Below are 20,178 nucleotides of genomic sequence, written 5' to 3'. Positions count from 1 at the left end.
GCACTGAATGTTTTATTTCAATAAGAACCTTGTCAGTCATTTGAATTCAACTCCAACGTCACTGCAATGTCCGGCTTCAAAGAGCGCCACTTTTCCAGTAAACGATGGGACTGTATAAGCGCCTGCATATTTTAACCATCTAAGCCCAGATAACCTTTCCTGCCCCAAGTTTGCCTGTAACATCAGGGGCTGCAGTGCAAAAGTGCATCCACATTTTATGGATCTTTTACGCAAGTGTTGCTTCTGAAGATGTAGTTTTCTTTAAACAAGGCTGGAAACGCACCAAAGAAAATAAGCTGTCACACAAATACAAATGTTTTGAATGTTTTATGGGTCAAGTAACACAAAAAAATATTGTTTAAATTTAAACAGAGAAAATGTTGATCCAAGACATTCAGTAACAGAAACAAATGGTACATATTTAACGTTTAAAGGTTCCACTTGCTTTAGACATACAGGTGACTCCTTCATTAAGGGATGTTTTAGTCATTAACAGCCATCTGTGCGCTCTTGTATTTGTCAACACCTTTCCAAAAGTAGCACAATGCCATGTTTACGTATTTTTATTTCAGATTTACTTCATGCACTTTGTTACACAGACAGACACTGATATTTTAGTGAGCAAAACACCTCCAGTAAACACAGAGAGACACACGTGGCGTTTCAGGCCGGAGCTGGACTTGACCTCTCCGCCTCCCGCCTCCCCTATCGCCTTGTTGGTTCTCAGCTTATCGAGGTTCAGCTTTAATGTGGAGCAACTCAAGATTTGTTTTGTTGAAGCTGGCGACCGGATAGAGTTTAATTTAGACTGGAGCCATTGAATTAAGTGTGAAAGCAGCAGCGGGGTTCTAATGGGATAAAGCAGTTAGAGGATTAGCCCTATTTGTTTTGCATGTTTCTCCACGGGGGGCAGTAAGCACAAATAAACTACTGCAATACAGATAGATAGATAGATAGATAGATAGATAGATAGATAGATAGATAGATAGATAGATAGATAGATAGATAGATAGATAGATAGATAGATAGATAGATAGAATTTGTTTTGCATTTCAAAGTTTCAAAGTCACCACTGTTTATTCATAAAGTGTACAAACCAGCATCTGTGACCACGGCGCACTGATTATTCTGTAAAAGAAATTACGCGTGGTGCAGCCAGTGTAAACCATCACCCGGTTGATGTGTTCCTCCCAGTATATGCCGGCCTTTTTTTTTTTTTTTTTTTTTTTTTTTTTTTTATCAGATATGATGCCATCGATACCGACTCACTTCATCATTGCCAAGTCGGAAGCCTCCTTTGTAAATACTCAGGTGATAACAGACAAAATACAGGAGCAGACCAAAATGGGAAGAGACTGTGTTGGAATTCGCTCGCAGGCCTCGGCAGCGGCCAAGGCAACAGCGGAGGTATTCAGCACTGCACTTTCGAGCATAAAGATTCTCTTTTAGATGAAGGAAAAATCGATTTGTTCCGCAACAAACTGTATTTTCCCCAATGAATATTAGAAAAGTTGTGCGAAGGTAGCGGGAGTCCTGGAGCAAAACTGAAAATAAAATGTAATAAATAAAAACAGTAAATATTGATTCACTGATTAAAATACGCACTTTAGGCCTTCAATAAGAATGCAACTGCTTTCAGTGTCAGATATAGTTAGCCATATATAATGTTTACGGTGTAAAATGCGTTCAAACGTATGCGGTGTTCAAGCACATTTGAACACCGCATACACTACTAGAGTATAGGCAGTGATTTTTGCTAAAATAATTCAGCAGCTTTAGCGGGTGAATCATTTTTAATATGGGAATGTAGACTTTAATGTTTTCAACGCACATCTTTGACTTTATTTGAAATATCTCTGCTCTGAAGAACTCCGTTCATTGCATACTATCCTGAAGAGTTAAGAACGTGAAGCGCAAACCTGACAACAACTGGACAAAGTGAGCAAAGTATGTGAACAGCTCTCACTGATTAGAGGATACAGGCCTGAACACCGTTTCTCTCCTCACTGACTGATGGATGCAGACCAGAATGAACATAGAACATACTGTACGGAGCGTTTCTGTGACTGATGTCCGTGTATCCATTTAAAATCAGATCACTGTATGTTCTTTTTTTAATGCTGAAAATGTGATGAAGTTAGCATTATTTACAGTTGAGAACACACTGGGGATATGAGACTTAATTTCTGTGAAGAAAACTTTGAATTATTTAAAAATTGTTGAAAGTTCTTATGCTGTCCATCTAGAATAAAATAACTTTGGAATTATTGATTCTCATTCTGGGTTGTCATAACTTCCCACTGAACTGAAGTTTTAAATTTGATGAAATTCCTCAAAGTGGCAACATTTTTTGTCCACACATACTCAAACTGCCCACTGAAGCTACGGCTGGTGGTGGGCCTGCTGATGCGGGTTATAATGCGACATTATCCGCTGTGGCATTTTATTAGTTTTTTCCTATTATAGCTAATTAGTTTACCAGAAAAGTAAATGTCTGTGGCTTTGGACTGCGCCAGTCTAAACCATAATGTGTATTAAATTTGATACGGTGAAGCTGATAGGCTTCATTTCAAAATTTACAGATTTGAGTAGTCTTTAAAATGTGATGATTTTTTTGCGCATTTTTAGACACAAGCAAGAACATCTAGTAATCATCCGAATTCCGCGGCGTTCTCTGTTTTCTAATTGATTCTCTAATATCACTGCACCCGACATCTGGTTTCCCCATGGCACCGAGGGACTATATGAAATTACCTGACAGGCTACTGCTCAAAGGTGACAGAGGCCCACAGAAGGCAAACCTGGAGATCCTCGGTGCCATTTGGCGTGCGCTTTTACGCGCTCGAACAAGCGCATAAACTGTTACCCCTTAGTATACACCGAAAATGCATCCGTTAAATTGTAATTCTGTCTGAGCAACACTTGTTCTGACACATTCGGACAATGATTCAGTCACATAGAGCACATCTTCTCCATACTTGTTGGTCGTCTTCACGAGTATTGGTTGTTTCTGCGTCACCTAAGGCTTGTGTGGTCCTGTATGTCCTGTTGTGGTAACATGACAAATCGGCAAACTAAAATCTCTTGCCCATGTCTCATTAAATAGCACAGATCTCACGTCAAGACTCGGTAGCTGCTGTTTTTGTGTTATTAGTAAACAGAGATGTGATTATTTCATCGGTATATCAGCCAGGAGCGCGCTCTCATCCTGCCTCCGTCTCTGTGCTCCCCCTCTGCTTCTCCCAGACACACAATAAAACACCACAATATCTCCTTTGATGTTTTGCAGGGGTATTTATTCCTCTAGTCTTAAATTTAATTAGCCCGTCTGTACCACAATCAGGCCCATAAAATTAATAATTACATGCTCTCATCATTTAACAGATAATAAATCACAGTTTATTCCGCTGATCATAAAAACATCCATTTTCACATTCATGTTGCGTGACTGAAGCTGTGGGGACCGATGCGACGCACTCCACGAATAAAACCCAATCCTATCTAAATATTAGTCCAAATCCCCGAGTAAGAAGGAGAGGAAGTGAGCAGCTGACCGCTGACAGTAGAGGGCCCGGGGTATCCCCTCTCTCTGCGGGGCTTTAGGAAACGCACGGAGAGACGCACGTAAAAGCAGGAGGAAATATTCCCCCCAAAAGTGCCTCCAATGTAGGACCCCCGGCCGGCGAGCATTATGAAGAAAACACACATAATTATTGGCTGAGCATTGAAATAAAAATTATAATTTAAGGTATAGGCGCCCTAGAAAATATTACCCTTAAATACATTCAGCTTATATCTTCATAAATAAAAGCAAATCAACAACTGATTAATCTCATAAAGGAGGACGTTTTAATGTGTCCATTATTTATGTATGTTTATATTATATATTTATTTATTTATGTATCGACGCAATCAATGGAAAATCCTCCTGTATTTTCAGTGTTATTCTACAGGTAACTGGTTGCTAAAAGTGACCGAACAGGCCTTTATTAATAAAGTTCTTCTCGAATTCTTTACAAGGACTCACAGTTTTTGCAGCGTCATCATCACAGACTGTAATTTAATAATTTATTCGAATTTATTTTTTTGTATTTTTTTCCCGGAGTGATAAAATCAGCTAATTAGTAATGTAAAAGTTGTTTTCCCTTTTGAGCAGGTGCAAGCAGTCTGCTGTCTTGCAGCACCACTAGTGCTCTAAATTTGTCGGTTGGCTCAGTTTGTGAATGCTTTCATTCACTGCTCCGATTAAAAAAATGTCCACCTCCTCTCTCGAAATGAAATGTCCACATCAACGCGAATACTAAATCGAGTTTTTCAATGAAAACGTCCAAACATGTTACCACAGTGATGAATATTTCTCCGATGTCTATCATTATTTATTTTTTCTTTGGTTATTTGTAATTTCATTTCTATGATCTGTCATTGAGTGGTTAGTTGGATATTTTGAAGACTATTTCCATGCAGTTGGTTGTTCCGGTCATGTAGATACAAAAATGAAGAAAAAAATCGTCAACATAAGCATGTTATTCTGTGCACGCTGACTTGTAAAACAGAATTTTAGGTGTTTGCCGGTAGATCTTAAATACTGATGGGATTTTGAGCTCACATTGTGTTTCAGGTATTTGCAGATCTGCATCATCCTTCAATAGACTTTCACTCATGCATAAAGGCGACCACAGGACAGTAATCCTATTGTACATTAATAATACAAATATTGCAGCAAAGCTACAAGCCCTTGAAGGAATATGATACGCAAATATAATAAGATACTAAAATGCCAAACATCACAATGAAATCACAACAAAATACAGTCTATCCTGCATCCAAATTAGATTTGGTCAGACTTTAACGGGAGCTTTATGTTCATAATGCATCGTGGTTGGTACATTTATTTGTCTATTTTGTTAGGATGTAGCTTTAAAGGACATGTGGATTTCTTATAAAAATTATTTTAAAAAGCTGTTCTTTTGCTGAAAAAATACAAGAAAGAAAGAAAAATAATAGCACATTTCCTTGTTGGCAAATAAATGTGGTTTTCCTGTCCAACCCAGTTCTCTTTGTATTTTTGGGGTCATCATAAAAGGACATGTGCATAAAAACACAATGGATATGAACACAATGCCTGACCAGAGGTGAAAATCACGATTCCCTAGTGTCAGTCCCTGGCAAATTCCAACATTTATTCCCACACACATTGTTAAAACATGGAACAACAGGCTGTTGACATCGTAAGATTCAAAACCTATGAGGCTAAAGTTTTAATAATACCTCTACTTTAATCCCATGATGGGATAATATCTTTTCATATGATATCACAGCAAATTAAAAAGTGTCTTTCTGTAAATATTATTGTAGTTCACATGGTATAGTAAAATAGATATTTTGTGTAGACACATTTTTCCTCCAAATCTTTATCTATTCTGAGGTTTAGCACCTTCACTGCTCGTTCTGTTTGTCCATACTACCATGCATGCAGAAATAAATAGATACAAAGAAAGAAAAGTGCAATTTTCACTTTCTCCCTCCCCCTTTGCAGTTGTCTGGGAAGATGTGTGGCACTGCTATTTGTTTATTTTAGGAAGGAAGGTCCTATCTCCACATGTCTTCTCAGAGTTAACGAATACAGGCTCGACAGCTGCCAACTGTGCCCCTCAACCGGCTCAGGGCAGCCTGGTCATTACAGGCCAGCTCTGACTCTCTATAGCCCAACCACGCCTCAAGCAACTCTGTAAAGGAAAGAGCTAGAGCAGACAGTTATCATCCAAATACCATTGAATTACTAGTGTATGTTAGCACAAACATGCCTAAAATATATTTATTTAGTAAGGACAGAAACATGTCAATAAATGCATGAGTTCATGCATGCGTGGCACTGTAATGCCACTGAATACTCTTTTCAGAGTTGTTATCAGCTGAATTTCTCATGGAGAGAATGAGAAAGCAAAAACAGGTTGGAATGTCTGTGTAGGACATAGGAAGGGTGGGGAGAGGGGTGCTCACAGTCAGATCCCTTTTCAAAATCACTTCTTCTCTTTCCCTCCTGTCTTTGTTTTAAAACTGGGAAGCTTTTAGCTTTTGAAAAGTATCCTTTTCCTATCTGTTGCACGGCGGCCCCAGTCGTCATCACCTTGCCTCTCCCCGCAGCCCTATTGGAGCGCCGGTAAATAGCTGGCATTCCTGCCACAAAGAACTGATGATGTGGGCCCGGGGCCTCCGTGATCTCCCCAAATTAATTAAGGCCTTTCTTCTCTCCAAGCAGGATCTGTGGCCTTTGTCTCTCTAATACGTCTTAAGCCCAGTATTAAATGCAAGGGCAGAGTCTACGCTCATTATAAATCTGTCACTGCCTGCTTTGCTCTTCTTGGCCTGGCCCGTGATCCTAAATAGGCTTCAGTGTAGCAGAGCAGCCATCCTCCAGTCTGGCTCTTGCCCCTTGCCTCCTCCTTATCTGCCGCCCCTCCCTGCTCCCCACTGGCTTGGTATTTATTTGAATATGAGAAGGCCTGCTTGTTGTTTCTGGCAGAGGGGGCTTTAGGTTGAGACCCCCTCCCCACCACCATGACCACCACCTCATGCCCCTCAGCCCCCCGGCTTCTTCCATCGCTCCATCCCCGGATCACTCTCTCCATCTGTCCTCCCTCAGCCACCCTCATTTGTTCACTCTTCATTGGCCTCTGCTGATTTTGTGAACTTGAACCACAGACCTCTAGTCAGAGACCATTACAGACAGGTCTACTGTGCAAATGCACAAGTGTGTGTGTGTGCATAATACATTAACTGCTTCCCCTCTCCAGCTGAAATTAAGAAGAATTGTTAGAAGAATTAATGTCCTGACCAGCGGGGTGGCCAGAGTCTGCTCCTTTTCTTTCAAAAACTCAGCTGAGTGAATATTTCCTTTAAAATATTTCCGGTCAGTAAATGCACCTTTCAGGGGCTGATTCTTTTTCTTCCTCCCACCGTCCTGCTCATTTTTGCTTGACTGCATGCTTCGTCCCTTTGGCCCATGAGAGGAAAGGGTCCAACCTCAGGGGCAGTGAAGATGATGAATCCTTCAGTACATCTCAGATTTGAAATGCTGAAGGTGTTTAGTGGGGTTTTAACTTGGCAATTCGTTCTGTGACAGCAGGATCAAGGTCGCCTCCTACCAGCAGCAAGAAGTGGATAACATGTCCATTAGAGAGGCCCCCACACCAACCCTTGACAGTGAAATTAGGGGATCATAGGCATGCAGAGATTTGACCTTGAGGAATGCCAATACCACCCCCCCAGCTGGAAATGCACAACAGAGGAGACAGGAAAATGAGCTACAATGTGGCTTTCTTTTTGGACGTACAAGAGATTTGGGTTGAAGGGGGAATATCGGGCCTTCCTGTGCTCCTCTTCCAAGATGAAGAGGCAGGAAGTCTCACAGGAGGTAAACAATGTGCTGAATGGAGCCAATACCAAGAAGTGCAATTTACACCCCCATCATCCCTGTTGGCATGGCTCTGCGCCAGCTGATAATGGACATTCTGCCCACCAAACCCCCCTTCCTGCTTCCATGTTGCACATATTTCCCCACCGTAGAAAATGTTTACTTTCAACATAGCTCAGTGTAGAATGACCTGCAGACTCTGCTCGGTGGGGTTTTGCTTGGATCAGCCATAATCTCAGGTGTTCAGGTCACAGATCTTGCTCTGTGCGTCGTGTCACACAGTCACTCAGAACCTGTCAAAAGCAGCCTCCACCAATCAGAGCAAACGCTGGGAAGCCTGATGCTAATTACAGCGATTCATCATATCAGGCACCCCCTGCCATCACATGTTTGTTTTGATCTCTTCCTCTCCAGCACAGTGACAGTGAAAGATGAGGGACCATGTGGCCTGACCGGCACCGTGCCATGGAAACCAGCAGCACAAGCAGCCGCTCGAGGTCCCAGCACGGAGTTTTACGTACTAGCCACAGCCCCAGCAAGGAGCTCCATGTCAGGGTTGGGAAAGAGCAAGCTCAGTAGGGTGTGGGGGAGATTTGGCCGGCTGGCTAATTGCAGACCCAAAAGTGTAACTTTAGGTGATGGGGGTATTAAGGCATGTTGACTTGTGTTCACTCGGGGGCTAAACTGACACTCAGTTCTCCCAGAGCGGACAGTTCCTGAAGCCCCCTGGAGTTGGCTGGGGGGTCTGGGTCACATTAAGGGGGTACTGTGTGGCCTGTAAGGGCAGACCACATGACCAGCTCCTCTAAAACAAGCACTGCTGTGTCCATAATGTCAAACACTTCCTCCATCTGCATCCATTAGCCAGCTCTGGTGGTGGCGAGGAACATTAGAGAGCCGAAGGAAAACAAAAGTCCAGAGATTACATGGCCCTTGTATAATGAAAAAGTTCCTTCGCCTATTGTACTGAGGTAGAAACAAAATTTACTCAAGGGATCCATTCATTTTGGAGATAGTGATAAGATTTTCTGTTTGCATAAAGCTGACTTTTTCATCATTAATTATATTTCTATTAGTATAATTTATAAACTAAAAACAAAAGTGTTTATTTTGTTCACACACAGTTTCCAACATTTCTGGCTAGGTTTATATTTTTTCACAGTTCAAAACCTATGTTTGCTCACATTACTTAAAAAATGTAGCCAACAAAAATCATATTTTAAAAAATCCTGATGTAATAAAGTAGAACAGATTTAACTTTATTTTTTAAATGTTTAAAGATATGATCAGACTTTTTTTCTGAGATATTTTTAATCAAAATGAGAAAAAAAATCTTAAATTTTCAGAGCTGTATATCACACATCTTTATGAAAATACACATTTAAGAAAATAATTTACAACAATACAAAAAAGTTACACCCTAACATTCAAAATATTTAATTTAATTTTTAAGTTTCAAACTTAAATAGAAAGCTTACACATCTTTCAAAATACTTCACAAGTAGCTAGATTTTTTCAGAAGATGATTTGAGAACATGCAAGACTAGAGGGATTGATTACCTAAATGAAACATATATAAATTAGGCTTAGATATACTGTACATTAAAATATGATATACTCTCATAAAACATATATGTTTGTAATTATTAGAAAATATAAAACAATCTTATTTTGCAGCTGCCTGAAAAGAAAAATCTAAATGTCAAAAAAACATTTTTTGTTTGGTTTTTTTTGAAAGAACAATAAAAAGAGACTCCATAGAAAATACGAAACTGAAAGAAACTTTGTGTTTTGCAATCCAAAATGACATGATGATTGAAATTTAAGTAATTCCTAACCAGAGAGACTTCTGGTTTCACATTAAAATTCTAAGTATGCTTTGGAGTCTTACTTACCAAGTGTGTTTGCCATGATTTTAAATATGTTTATTTACACTGATATTAATCTATCTCACTCATACGTCCATACAGGCATCCCACAAGCCCCTATCGTCTTCTGCCGTGCTGTAAAGTATGGGTGGACCCTTTGACAGATAAACTAGGCAGCACGGATAAGCAGAAATCTTTCTCATCATACGTGTTGTAGCAGCCTCCCATGTGGCTCTCACTGAGGCAGCCTAAACACTGGATTGAACTGGATGTGGAAACAAATAGTTTGGTTCTGATTTCTCAACTCATTAATCTTGACTTAAGTCATACAATGTGTCTCACAGGCTGGCATATTTTCAGCCAGCTTGAATGTAATGATATTTATTAGAACATGTCCTCACTCGCTGTACGTCTTTTACTGTATCTGACATCATTGTCCTAGATACCGAGTTGTGTTTACATATGACTAAGAGGAAGAGACTTGGACATACGTTTTTCTCACTTTGTGTTTTTTCCTCTATGTTATAACAGTAATTTAAAAAAACTACTAAAATCTGTTTTGCTGACCTAACTATAGAACAAGATAATTTCACATTTGTTTTATTTATTTATGTACATAGCAAACATTTCAAAACCAACTAAATAAAAAAGGAAATTATTCAAACTTTTTTAGTTATGCTGAAGCTTAAAATATCTTCTGCCGACTGGCTTCTCAGAGCAACAATGTATCAAACTTTAAAAGAAAGTTTTTAAATTTGTATTACATAAAATGCAAACAAGCCTGAAATGTCATTGAGAGCAAAATCAAGATATGCATGAATTGCATGGTTTACCTACATTTATCTATTATTATATATGAAACATGGTTTACTATAGGCAACATTTTTCAGAAGCATCCGGAGTCATTTATTGGTGATCAGCTGCAGTTTTGACAGCCGTCATTTATTTTGGCACAAGTTAAGCTGCAATAAAATCAGCATAAACACATGTAATGGTTGCATGCTATTTATAAAATGTTATTCATCCGCTGGCTGGAAAGAGAAGTCGCTGCCTTTGTAGCTCCCAGCTCGGCTGTTGATCCGTGCTGAACCCTTGCAGCAGGCTGACTGAAGGGAATGTTTGGCTGGAGAGACACTATCGCTAAGTGTGTGCTTTTCTGTGTGTGCTTGTGCATGTGTCTCTGTTGCAGACCTTGGAAAAAGCAGTAGCTCCCCTGTGTGGTTTGCTGGTGCAAGAGCACCTGGCATAGCAGGGGGAGAGGTGGGCATTTGGATACCAGGATCTAACCTGAACAGCTTCACTGGCACAGCAAGAGGTAGGACTTTGACCTCTGTGATGATGCAGCAGCAAGAATAAATGCAGTCACTCTGCGCTGATGGACCTGGATAAAAGCCGCCACTTAACTGGAAGTGAAGCATTACTGGAATTATTTGGAATCTGCTGTAAAACGTCTGCAGTGAGTTAGCACGCAAACACTACATGTATTTCCCTTCTGTGATGAACCCTCAGCCTGTTCTTGTTGTTGAAAACACGCCCTAGCAAAACCTCTGTCATCACCTTGTCTCTCTATGTGACATATGACAACAATTCCCTCAATACATACACATACCTGCATGCATATACATCCACACAGGAATTACCAGACCTGAAAACAATTACTCTACTTCTTGTTGTCAGCATTCATGCTTTTCTAATTTTTATGATTTTTAGCTGGCATGATGTGGAATACGCCGAAAGAGGTTCAGATACTTTCTCATATATGGACACTGAGTTATTTGACTAGAGGCCCTTTGGTTCAAGTTGATGTTTGGGGTGAGCCTTTACGTTGCTTAGCTTCAGAGGCGGCTGAATGCAGGATCAGGTGTCTCTGTCCTCTGTGGAGTGGATGAATATTTTCACATGGCATGTGCCCTCTCTGGACACTGGACACTTCTCTGCACCCCACCCTCCAAATATTTACCTGACACATCTCCGTGGGTGGTGGCCCATCTAAAGAAACATGTATACACACATTCACATTGATGGATTTTTTTTTAGCATACAGATATACACACAGGGGCTTTACTGATTTGTGTTTTGAAAGCCAATATAGATGGTGTTTGGAAGCTGTCAGGAGCCAGATAATTGTCTATATTTTTACTTGGGCCACTTTTTTCACCAGAGTGTGTACATAATCTACATATATTTTGAAAAATGTTCTACAATTACCCATTATAAATTGTAATTGAATGAATTTCCAGTGACAACCAGTGTTTTTCTCTGCAAATACTCAAAAATTCTCAAAAGGTTATTTCTGTGGAATAAACAGAAAACAAACAAAGAAAAAAAGCACATGTGGATAGATAAATGCAGACACAGAATTTACACACACATACCTGCACACATGCTTAAACAGAAGTCCATTCCCGCGTCAGGCCTCATTGGTGTTGACACTTTGAAGTTGTCGGCTGCTTGTTTACTGATACAAATTAGCAGGTCGGCAGCCTTCAGAGAGGCACAGAGTGTGGCCGGCTTTGTGGGTGGTGGGTCAGCTTGAAACACCGCAACCCACCTCATCTTCTTCCATCCATTTTGCTCTGCACTTTCACATCCCCCCACAGTGAAAGAATGCTTTCAGCTGGACTCACCTGGCAGAAGGGCCTGGGTCAGGCCGCTAGAGGCTGGACTGAGTGGACCACAGGGGGCCTCAAACTGCCTGGAGTGCAGCATTGTGGCCTCCTGGTACTCAAATTTATGACGGTTCAATAATACTTTTTTGCTACATATCCTTTATGTCTAGTGAAGGCTATGAATCTCCTTAATAGGTGTTGTTCCTTTATGGATTGAGAATCTACCTACTTAACTAAATAAAGCATTTATAAATGCAACGATGCTGAACAATTTGTTTTGGAGATACATAATTTTGAGGAAGCAGAACTGAAAGTTAAAACTACAATTTCATGAATTATCCTTAACCAAGATGTGGTTGAAGTAATCTTATTTAACTTACTAAGCTATAATAAACTAACATCATGAGACTAATAAATAGTTGTAAAGAACTTTATGGTGATATAAGGTACAGGTTCTATCAGGATAAGTTCAAATTTAGGTTATATTCATATTTTTGCAATTATTAATTTTTGTTTTTAATTCATAGTTTAATGAATGTCACTGAGGGTACACACACTCGTCATGTCAGTGGGGTAAGCAGTATATCCACAGTGAAGGTCACAGCCCACTAAGCATTAAACATTTTTAACAAGTGAGGCATGCAGAGCATGGATATTATAAAAGTGGAGGGTCATAACTCATAACTTTTTAAAATTCCATTTGAGTTATTACACACTCCGTGGCCAAAAAACATTTACACATTGTTTTCTAATTTCAGGCTTCCTGGGTGTAGTGAACAGAAACAGGAAATGGGAATCAGCTTAATACTGGGACAGAGAGCTGTCTGCTTGACCAAATAACAAGAGTAAACAGGAGTCAGTCAGTTGGGATCCCTGCTGCTGCTGCTGCTGCTGCTGCTGCTGCTGCTGCTGCTGCTGCTGCTGCTGCTGCTGCTGCTGCTGCTGCTGCTGCTGCTGCTGCTGCTGCTGCTGCTGCTGCTGCTGCTGCTGCTGCTGCTGCTGCTGCTGCTGCTGCTGCTGCTGCTGCTGCTGCTGCTGCTGCTGCTGCTGCTGCTGCTGCTGCTGCTGCTGCTGCTGCTGCTGCTGCTGCTGCTGCTGCTGCTGCTGCTGCTGCTGCTGCTGCTGCTGCTGCTGCCTTCAATGGTGAGAACACCACACTCCACCTTTTCCCACTTACTGACCTAAACGCTGCCCTGCCATGTACATGTTGCTGTATTGTGTGTGTGTTTGAATGATGAATGCAGCTGTATATTAATGTTGCACTGTGTGTGTTAGTTTGCAAGTGTGCACCCAGAGTTCTACAAATGAATAATGACAATTTGTGGGAATTTTCTAAGTGACCAGTTCTTGATAACCAGGGTATGTGCAAAGCAAACTTTGCACATTTCCTTAACCAGTGTGTACTGAGATGTCATTCCATCACATTTTGTGAATCAATGGGATACATGTTTCAGTGTGACTTAAACAAATATGGTAGCACCCCCTTTAGGCCAGTTAGTGTAGTACTGAAAAAGTTGAATTCCCTATTTTTTATCAAAGTTTCATCAGCAGCATGTGAGATATTGTGATGATTTTCTGATTTCAAACTATTGCACAGTTAGAGATGTGCAAGCAAAAGTTGTGTGTTATGGACTCAGGATGTGTGTGTTTAGGGTGGCGGGAATTTTTAAAGGCATGGCATTACTGTGGACAGGGATTATCTGCTCCCACTACCCTCCCCACTCACCTTATACTTCCACCCCCATCAGTCACCCAGTGGCTTCTGACAGTCGTCAGTGTCAGTCACTTAAGGGCTCTGTGTGTGTGTGTGTGTGTGTGTGTGTGTGTGTGTGTGTGTGTGTGTGTGTGTGTGTGTGTGTGTGTGTGTGTGTGTGTGTGTGTGTGTGTGTGTGTGTGTGTAGGATTGTTTGCATTAGGGTTGGCTGAGTAAACAGGACTCAAGTTACCTCTGAAGGCTTTTCCATATTATTCATTCCAATTTAAATGTGGAAAAATATCACATGGTTGATGGGAGTACATTGCTTGGTAGCATCAGATCACATCAGGTTTCAAGTGCAATGAGAGTCACATCTCTTTTGGCATGTGGTGGAACTCCACAGATGAAACTCAGCATGCTGTCTGGATCTTCTAACATGTTTAATATGCACTTTAATCATCCCTCACATTTGGAAATACGAGACCTTGTCTCATACCCACACAGAATCTAACCATGCATTTTCAGTTGTCATGCAGTCTGTCAAGAATTTCCTATCCATGCTAAAGCTTGAAACCCCCCAAAATACAATACAATACAATACAATAACTTTATTTATCCCCGAAGGGAAATTCAATTGTCTGGGGTCTCATCTGTTTACTTTAGAATTAAATAGTCTAATTGCTGATGGTAAGAAAGATTTTCTCAATCTTTCTGTCCTGCAGCGCTGGGATAGGAGCCATCCACCACCAATGTTTTGTTGCTCATTGAGGGAGATATGAAGTGGATGATCCATGTTTCTCAGAATGGCCTCCACCTTGCTCAGTGCACATCTCTCCACCTCATCCTCCAGTGAGTTCAATTTGATTCCGACCACAGATCCAGCTTTTATAAAGTTTGTTCAGAAAAAAAGCAGTTAATTCTATTCCTACTTCTCAAATAATATATTGAGAGAATGTAAGCAATCATTGATCAATCTCTGCAAGTCTTTGGTTAGCTGATTATCACCTCCACTCTGTCTGAGTGTCTGTGTTTCAGTATAGCCAAAAAATCAGTACAGAGGTCTGTAGTATAAGAAAGAATTTTGAGTTAGCGAGGTAACTGCAGGGTATACGGTAAGTTTTCAGGGCTACGATGGTGCTTCACTTCTTACTAGGGTACGTCACCATGGTTGCCTATGCTGCATATGTAACCTGCTCCAGAGCAGGTTATGCTGAAGATTACAGACCAATGTGGAAAAAACAAAGATCAATCAGTTCTCTTGAAAAATATGACGATTCCTAGAAGATGAAGCTTGGTGTGATATAGAGAAAGTCTCTTGGAAAAGCAAGAGTTCTTGGAGATCATCTAAATTCATTTGTCGAGATTCTGAGTGGAGGAAACTCCAGTCTTCCTTGTTTATATTTTTCTTGTTAACTGCAAGCAATTTCAAAGCAATTTAATTTGTCTATAGGTCTTTATATAGTTATGTATTCCTTAAAAAAGAGACTATTTGAAGCACTGAAGTCTGACTGACCTTATCTGATTTACAGTGTCCTACTGATTGAAATATGTGTAGTATTTGTACTTTACTTTCCTCCAAGATTGCCTCATGTCTCCTGGCCCATAGTAGAAAGAGGAAGGCCAAAATTATCATACACACCATTAGCATAGGCTATATCTAAACAAAACATTAGCTTAATTCATTACATTAATTTATATATGGTGAGATATGTCTTAACGATCGTGCAGAGATATTGATAAGAATACTAACTCACATATTGACACAGTTTTTACCAGCTTTCCTCCCTCCTTTGACTGCACTAGCAGTGCTGCTTTTAGCCTGTATTATATTTCTAAATTTCTGATTTTGGTTTGTTATTCTTGAGCGATATACACTACCAGTCAAAAGTTTGGACACACTTTCTCATTCAATTGAATAAGAAAGTGTGTCCGAACTTTTGACTGGTAGTTTATGTGACTATTGACTTGTCCATGTTCGTGATAGGTCATTTGGTGCCAACCACTGTTCCCTCTAAGCTGCGCGCGTGCGCAATTGCGCACTGCTGACACAGTCTCCGCGCACAGAAAATCTGCGCTGCACACTAAAAAGCAGCCAATGATGTGATTCACATACGTATTTACCATAGACTGTATATAATGGTATTTACGCAGCTAATCAACGTCAGGCGTCCTTATGTGCAGCCATCGTTGTTCTCATAGATATGAATGAGTAGATAGGACACGCCCCTTTGAGCTGCGGCTACAGCGAGGCTAAGCTAGTGGGGGCAAAGTTTCAGTGCATTCCGTTGTAGACAGCGTGAAAACGGAAACAACAAGTATGCCGGCTCACTGTGCTGCATACAATTGCACACTGTGTCGTACGATTGAGACAAGGAAACTTGGAATGACTTTTCATAGGTAAGAATAGCTTTTGGCTCTTTTTTCATTATGAAATCTTGTTGAGAGCTTCTCTATGAGAGCTAACTAGTTAGCCACTAGCAAAATGCTAAGGCGAGCTAGCAGCTTGACAACCAAATACCAGACGATTAATAGTAGCTGTAGTATAGTTGTACAAGCAGTAGTAGTAATACTAAAAGTACAAGCAGCAGTAGTAGTATAAACAGCTGTTAGAGTCGTAGAAGTAGTATCAGCATTTGTAATAGTATTACAAGTTGAAGTAGCAGTGCCAGTATCAGCAGCAGTAGTTAGTGTACTACCACTACTACTAGTAGTAGTCACATTGCTATTACTACCACCAATACTACCAATAGTAGTTATAAAGCCTAACTCATGTATATCCAGATTACCATCTATCTTCTTCCTCCAAACCCATTTTATGATTGGGATTACAGGCAGGGGCTGCACAGTGGCGTAGTGGTTAGCACTTTCGCCTTGCAGCAAGAAGGTCCCTGGTTCGCGTCCCGGCTTTCCCGGGATCTTTCTGCATGGAGTTTGCATGTTCTCCCTGTGCATGCGTGGGTTTTCTCCGGGTACTCCGGCTTCCTCCCACAGTCCAAAAATATGCTGAGGTTAATTGATTATTCTAAATTGCCCGTAGGTGTGAATGTGTGAGTGCTTGTTTGTCTTTGTATGTGGCCCTGCGACAGACTGGCGACCTGTCTAGGGTGTCCCCTGCCTTCGCCCGAGTCAGCTGGGATAGACTCCAGCACCCCCCGCGACCCTAGTGAGGATTAAGCGGTGTATAGATAATGGATGGATGGATTACAGGCAGTTCTTTAGGACTGCTCTCAAATAATTGAAATGTTACTAAACAAGGTTATACTTATCAAATTAAATACCTCTGGTCTCCAGTATATTGGCGAATTCGGTTCTTTGTACTTAATTTATTAGCATGATTTCTTTTAAATATGTTGTGTACAGACTTAATTACTTCTCTGTCTACTTTTCTTACTCCATGTAGGTTTCTCAGAGACTATGGGTTGAGGAGGAATTGGAAGTTTGTCGGCTTAGACCTGGTGTCATTCCATCAGTGTTAAACTTCCCGGCTCATCTTGGAAGAGTACGTGCCAGAAAGACCACAACCAAGCAGCCTTGAGATCTTAGGCAGCATCTCCCTGAGGTGGTGTCGACGGTGTTCACGGTCAGGTCTGTGGTAATCCTGTCAAAAGACAAAACAGAAAAAAATCTAGATTACAAATCAACATGTAACCAAAGCACTCTGTGTATAACGCCATAGTATAGGATGTAGTTCAGAAAATGTCAAAGTATAGTATGCTTTACTCAAGAATAACATAGTATGGCCTGTAGTTCATAGTACAGCATGTTGGCAAGAAAAAACTAAACAAAACATAGATTATTATGTGGTTCAAAAAGCGCAAAATGATAGGATGTTGCCTAAAATTGTCGTGTATGATATGTGGTTCAAAAAATGTCATAGTGTAGTATATTGTCAAAATAGTATGTAATTCAAGAAAACATCAGAGTATAATATGTCATCTAAAAAATGCCATAGAATAATAATTTCATTGCACAAGTAAAAGTATAGTAACTTTTAAAACTGTTCGAATTCTTATATGTTGCTAAAAAAAACAAAAAAACAAAAACAAAAAAAAGTCACAATAATATGTCAATTAAAAAAGCCTATAGTATAGCGTGTCGCCCAACAAACATCATAGTATAGCATGTCACTCTAAAAACGTCACAGTATAGCCTTTAGTCCACAGCTGTCAGTAGGTGAGGAGCAACACCAAAACAGTCCAAACGCTGGTTTCCAGAGGGTTAGACGAGAATTTATTTGAAAGAGTAAGTTTACAACAACACAACATGTGAGGGGGTTAAAAACAAATGAGTGTTAGTAAATTAAAAATAAATCAACAGAACTAAAAGTGAACTTCATGTTGACATTGATGGGCATTCCAACCAGGAACAAAGTAAAAGATAATCAATACGAAAAAAAACTCTTCCTGTTCACCTCTTAAAACCCAAAAACACACCGCAGTAGCACCCTAAACTAAAACTACCAATGGGTTTCTTGTTTTCCTTTCTGAACGATTCAAAGGTCCCTCTCTATCTCCCCACACATCCACCAACCACTGGAACACATCTCCAAAGTTCTGCCGGGCCAGCTCAGCTTCCCCTCAGAAGAAGTGCTGCCACCTGCCAGATGAAGGAGCCTTTTGAGAGGCAGCTGGCATCGTGATTGGACTGTACTTTGGTCTGTTCCAATCCAGCTTCAGCTCCAGAGACGGCAGGTGGGACGAGTCAACGGAGGCCGGGTGGACGAAGGCATGGAGCTGAGTACAATCCAGAAAACAACAGAGGAGGAGTGCAGCGGCCCAGGGCCAGAACAAACAGAGTAGCATCGTATGTCTCTTAGAAAACATCATAGTATAGCCTTTGGTATGAAAAAACACCATCATATACATCGTATATTGTACAAATAACAAGTCAAAGGAAAGAGACATACATTGTAGAATTGTAGTAATTGTGGGCTGACTGTTTTACTTATTATTAGTATTTTATTTTTTACTGATTTCTGGTAATAAATACATTTAAAAATGGTGCTACTTTGGCTCTGAACCTTTATCTACCTGTGGTCGCTCTGTCTTCTGGAGTGATTTGATTGGTTATACGTCACGAATAAAACTCCTTTAACTTAACATCTGTAAACAAAACAAAAACGTATCAACAAAGTTTTCTGTTTGTGTTCTTCTAAGTTTAACTCAAGATTTTAAATACTTTCATTTACTGCAAATGAATATCTACTCCACATGTCTCACTAATAATCATTATCAGCCTTAAAAACCCACAAAACACCCCTCTATACTTGATGATAGATAAAGATAAGATAAAGTTCTTTATTTCTCCCCACTCCAGGGGAAATTTACATTGTTACAGCAGCTTTATTTACAATATATACAAGGGTGGCAAAATTTTTTAACAGAAAAAATAAAAATAAAAATAAACACTTAGTACAGTCTGGTTCCCCCTTCTATAAATCGGCTTGGAATCTTCCACTTCCTGTTTGTCAAAGTGGCCTTCTACCTGGACAGGTTTTGTTGGAGCTCATGCAACAAACATTTTGAGTAAGTGCACTTTAATATGGATGGATGACACTGAATTAGAGTCTGTTTTAATGAGACTGAGTTAAGATGTGTAGCTCTGTCATTAAATAGTAAATTATTTCTCAGAATTCACAGAGAAAAGTCTGAAATGTTTGCTAGGTTAGCTAAAAATATAAATGTAATAAATGTTAAAATATCTTGCTGTAGGTGCTGAAGCTCAGTAAGTCTGAGATGTTTGTTCAAAATAAGCTCATTCTCAAGTCTTCTCTGAACTGTCCTCTTTTGTTTGAACTTTCCCTAAACTTAGGAGTTAATGACAGAGCAGCACTTCCAGACTCAGTCTCATTTATATAGAAATTAAACTTCAGTGTCATTCATTGATGTTAAAGTGCAGTTTTTCAAATGTTTGTTGCACATGCTCCCGACCAAACCAGTCCAGGTGGAAGACGATGTGAAGAGAAATCTCTAGAGGATGAATATCACACATTTACATTGGAAATTAATGTCCTTTAATTAGACATTGTCATGCAAAAGTTGGATTTCCCTTTAATGATGTTCAAATCTTTGTTGAGTGCTTTGTTGATGTTGGTTTCTAACTGTTTTTTGACACTCGGCCCCAAAGATTAAAACCTTCTATGGCTCACAAGCTGCAACAATTCACACACTATCAACTATCTTTCTGACTAAACTAAGATAAAAAGTGAAAAACTGCCTGATTCCTGCATCATGAATGGAAATCTTTTTGGTTTTTATGACCATAAATTGAATATATTTGGGTTTGACATTTTATAAACCAAAACAAGAAATGAATTACAGGAGAAAACGACAGATTAATGGACAAAGAAAATGTGTTTTCTAACATATATGGCTGAATTACTCCAACATTACAAGATACATGCAATTTTAATTCAATTTTATTTATATAATGCCAATTACAGGTCAAATTGTCTCAAGATGCTTTATTTTTATATTTTTTTGTCATATTTAAAATATGACAAAGTAAGAAATTTAAACCTCTTGACTAATCCAATTTATTATTTAGTTTTTAAGAGACTAATCGACAATTCAAACTTTCTCCACTAAAACT

Source organism: Amphiprion ocellaris, chromosome 6 (assembly GCF_022539595.1).
Source record: "Amphiprion ocellaris isolate individual 3 ecotype Okinawa chromosome 6, ASM2253959v1, whole genome shotgun sequence".
Lineage (NCBI taxonomy): Eukaryota > Metazoa > Chordata > Actinopteri > Pomacentridae > Amphiprion > Amphiprion ocellaris.
The sequence above is the reverse complement of the archived record's forward strand: the minus strand, read 5'-3'. Positions refer to the sequence as shown.